This window comes from Helobdella robusta (assembly GCF_000326865.2).
Source record: "Helobdella robusta unplaced genomic scaffold HELROscaffold_36, whole genome shotgun sequence".
NCBI classification, from domain to species: Eukaryota; Metazoa; Annelida; class Clitellata; order Rhynchobdellida; family Glossiphoniidae; genus Helobdella; species Helobdella robusta.
The window spans coordinates 1,678,217-1,683,186 of NW_008704742.1; positions in this window are offsets into that span (position 1 = coordinate 1,678,217).

The window sequence follows — 4,970 nt, forward strand, 5'->3', positions numbered from 1 at the left end:
TTACTTGCTTGAATAGGCGAAGTTGATAGCAACAATCTTTAATCAATGACTTTGTATGTTGATCAATTGACATTGCAGTATCAAATACAACGCCCAGATTTTTAACAGAAGTGCAGAACTTAACATTAGATCTACAGATGTTGATGGAGTTACTATTAATCTTTTTTAATTGCTGCCAAGTACCGACAAGCAGAATTTGTGTTTTGTTTTCGTTTAGTTTTAGTTTACTATTTACCATTTATTCACTTAATTTATTAAAACAACATAAAAATCTATCAACCATCGCATCACAACCATGGTCTGTGTTTTCGCAACCAATTTGCAAATCATCCGCAAAGGCATGGTATTTGAAACCATATTTTTTCAATAATAGGAAAAACATCGGCCGTGTACAATATAAACAAAAAAGGCCATAAAACAGAACCTTGGGGCACACCGGAAATAACAACTTCGACATCAAATAGGACTCGAACCATGAAACAACCGTACACGCAACACCATAACGACATTTGAGTTTATGAACAAGGAGTGATTGTTTGACGCAGTCAAACGCAGCGCTCATATCTAATAAAGCCAAAAGTGAAACATTTTGTGAGTCCATAGATGCAAACAATTCAGAAGAAATATCGATCAAAGCAGTTTCAGTAGACTGATGTATTGGAATTAAACCATGCACATTCAACTGATTTGAAGAAAATTGTTTTAGAACTAAACGTTCAAGAACTTTTGATAAAAACAAGAGGTTGGAAATCGGGCGATAATTTTCGGTATCATCCTTATCAAGGAATGACTTTTTTTAATAAGGGAGTAACAACGGCATGTTTTAACGCCTTGGGAAAATAACAAATGTCAAAACACAAATTTATAAAAAATGTGAGAAACGGTATGAATAAATCTATATATTGTTTGAAAATACGCGCAGGAATAATATCATGAAAAAATGTCTTTGGTGGTGAACTGAGCACAACTCTCTTAATTTCATCACCAGAACATAGAATAAAAAAACTTAACGAGTCAGACAACCTAAATCACCAGGAGCACTGGGAAGCTCAAGCAAGGAATTCGTATGTTCTCTTTCTTAATCTTATCACTAAAAATGTTGCAAATTGTGATGTACTATGTACTATTCTACTATGTACAATACGCAATCCCTTTATAGCCCCGAATAATTCATTATATATACAGACTGATGGCATAGCTATGGGTTCCCCCTTGGGACCTCTCTTCGCAGAGTTCTATATGGGTAGTCTAAATTTTTTCTGACCCTGACAACAAGCCACTTATCTATGCCCGGTATGTTGATGATATATTCATTATCACCAAATCTACAGCTGACATTTACCAGTTACAGAACTTGTTCCAAAATAAATCCTGTTTGAAATTCACAATAGAGTTTAGTAATAATAACCAGTTGGCTTTTTTCGACACTCAGGTTACCATGAACGAAGATCAACTTTCGACACATGTGCACGTCAAACCAACAAATTCAGGACAATGCCTAAACTACAACTCAGATTGTCCAGACAAATATAAAAACAGCGTCATTCAAAATTTCATCATCCGCGCTTTGAAACTTTCCAATAATGAAGAATCTCTACACAGAAAAATTCAACGAATCAAACAATTATTGGTCAACAATAACTACCCTAATAAACTTATCGACGACATCATATCTAAATCAGTTAAGAAATTTAAACAACAACCCTCAGCAACAAGAGCAACAAACAATACCAATTTACTACAAAAACCAAATTCACAGTAACTAACACATCGATGAGAAACAAATAAAACAAATCAAATCAAACGTCACAGCCGTCGTTATAAATAAAAGAATCAAGGTAATAATATATTATGATACAACAAAAACTCAACAGCTAATAATAAAAAACAGTCCTGAAACTACAACAAACATCCTTGACAAAACGAACGTCGTGTACCAATTTCGATGCCCTTTGCCACACCGTGATGTGGAAACATACATTGGTCACACGCGCACAACACTTCGAAGACGCTTAACAATGCATGCACAACATGGCGCCATCAAGGATCACTACAAAAATCAGCATAACATATCAATTACTAGATCTATCCTGGACAACAGCACCAGTATACTCTGCCACGACTCTAACCCGTCAAAACAAAAATAAAAGAAGCTCTTCTTATTCTCCCAAATAAACCAAAGATACACAGTCTGACAACTTCGCCCATGTCCTTCAACTATTCACCCAGTACAGAGATGCCCCACCACCAAGTTCACCCAACGTCAATGGTAGTAAACAAACTCCGACCAAAAAGCAAATACGAGTACAACAAGCCCACACCGCACCACTGCGCCGTCGATCATCCATTTGTGACCGAACGCCGTCGGTCTCGAGCGGATTGTTCCCGGCATCATTATACGGGACATAATATATAACATATTTTAAGACCGTCTATTATCATTATCTATATATTTTTCAATATTTTCAATATTTTATCAATTAATATTATTTTAGCTATCTTATTTTTACATTATATATTTAATATTATAGGATTCTAACAATTTAAGCCTATCATCTTAATAATTATCTTAATAATGTATTTATATACCATCAAACTTAAGTTTCCATAAATATTAAAATCAAACTTTCCATAATTAATATAATAACTGCATTACGCCATCAACCACACTTTCAAAAATTTTCAATACGATTTTATTTTATTTTATTTCACAAATTCTATACTATTTACTTAATTTTATTTAATTGTTTAAAATATGTTGGTTTTACCAAGATAATTGCATTCACTCATATATTTCTGCATGCTTAAAAGTAATTTTTTTGTGATTTTATATGTTTTAATATTTCTAACTATTTGCCTCAAGCTCTGACGATGGCACTAGCCGAAACGGCTGTCAGCAAAAGCGTTGTTTTAAATAAAGTTGAATCTACCAATCTACGACGTGTTGAATTATTGTTCAAAAAAGTAATTACAACAAATTGGGGAATTATTTTTAATAAAACCATTATCCGAAAACCTCGTTCCAAATTATATATATATATATATATATATATATATATATATATATTAGGGATGCACCGAAGTTCGGCCCTGGCCCCGTCTCCGGTCAAAATCCGGCTTTTTTTCAAATCCGGCCGACCGGATTTGGTGGCCGGATTTAGGGCCGGATTTAAGCGTCTATCAAAATTTAAAAATGTTATAAATAGAAAAAAATTTTTTATTGAATTCAATTAGTTTTATGTTAATAAGTTAAAGGCTAAGCATATATGACACATAATAACAACATCACTAATTGTGAGGTGAGCTGGACAATTTTCTTTATGCTATAACATGGGTTATGCATAAATTATGAGCTGATCTTTGTGTAAAAGAACTTGTGCACGTGTATATACTACATAATTGTATATAATGGATCATATAGCTACATAATATATATATATATATATATATATATATATATATATATACATAAGCGCATAATTTAAGAACATGGTATGTTAAAGGTTAGGCTAGGCATACATGACACATAATCACTTATTGTAAGGTGAGCTGGACAATTTTCTTTGTGCTATAACATGGGTTTTGCATAAATTATAAGCTGTGCACGTGTATACATGACACATAATAACAACATCACTAATTGTGAGGTGAGCTGGACAAATTTCTTTATGCTATAAAACGGGTTATGCATAAATTATAAGCTAATCTTTGTGTACAGAATTTAGCATATCACACAACTTATTTATATATCTGAATTAATTAACTATTTGCTTGGTGTTATTTTTTGATGTTCAACATGTAGATAACCGTAAATGTGAGTATTTTTTAACGTATGTAAAATGGTAACTAAAATCCGGCCCCGGCCGGTTTTTGAATTTTAAATCCAGCCAACTTGGAAAACTTAAATCCGGTGCATTCCTGATATATATATATATATATAAATATATATATATATATATATATACAATATTGTATATATTCTACCGAATTGTTGGCATTAATCAATTTAAAGTTTATCTTTTTAATTTGCTTTACTAAATTTTTTTGGAAAGTGTTCAATTTGCAAAAAATAGAATTATCCAAGTTCATTATGAAAATTTAATGAAACTGTTGTTATCCGAATTCATCATGCAGATGAGGCCTTATTTCGATTTTTCATAAATCATCTTTAGTGCAGTTTCATTGAACAATGCAAATTTTTTTTAGCAAAGTTTATTAGTTGGTATCGCATTCTTCATCTTTGTTGTTGTCATTCCTTTGTTCTTCATTGTTATTGAATTTAGTATTAAGGCTTCGAGTTGGTAATGATGTTGTCATTCTTTGTTGGATGTTTATTTTGGGTTTATTGATGTATATTAGGGCAGCTCCTGCACTTTTTAAATGTTTTGTGTTGGTGTTTTGATAAATCATTTTTGTGTTGTTGCCAAAAATTTGGCGGGTTATTGGAATTGCATGTGTTGATTGCAAGTGAGATTTGAGGATCAATCTCTACCACACCTCTACAGGCAAGCTATACAAGCAAATTTACAGTTTTACATTTCTGACCGTCTTAATCCAATATATATATATATATATATATATATATATATATATATATATATATATATATGTGTGTGTGTGTGTGTGTGTGTGTGTGTGTTGTGTGTGTGTGTGTGTTGGTAATAGACCATAATTTTTACAATATTCTATAAATTCTACCGAATGTTTGGCGCCAAACATTCGGTAGAATTTATAGAATATTGTAATATATATATATATATATATATATATATATATATATATAATTCAATACAATACATACATATATGTTGTGAATGGTCGGATCGCTCGTCACATTTTTGGCTTAAATAAATTTAATTGTATAATAATTTCTTTGAAAATTTCATTGTTTATAAAAAAATTTAAAAATAAAAATTTAAAAAAAATAAATTAAACAAATCATTAGATCAAATCTCACATCAGAAGATGAA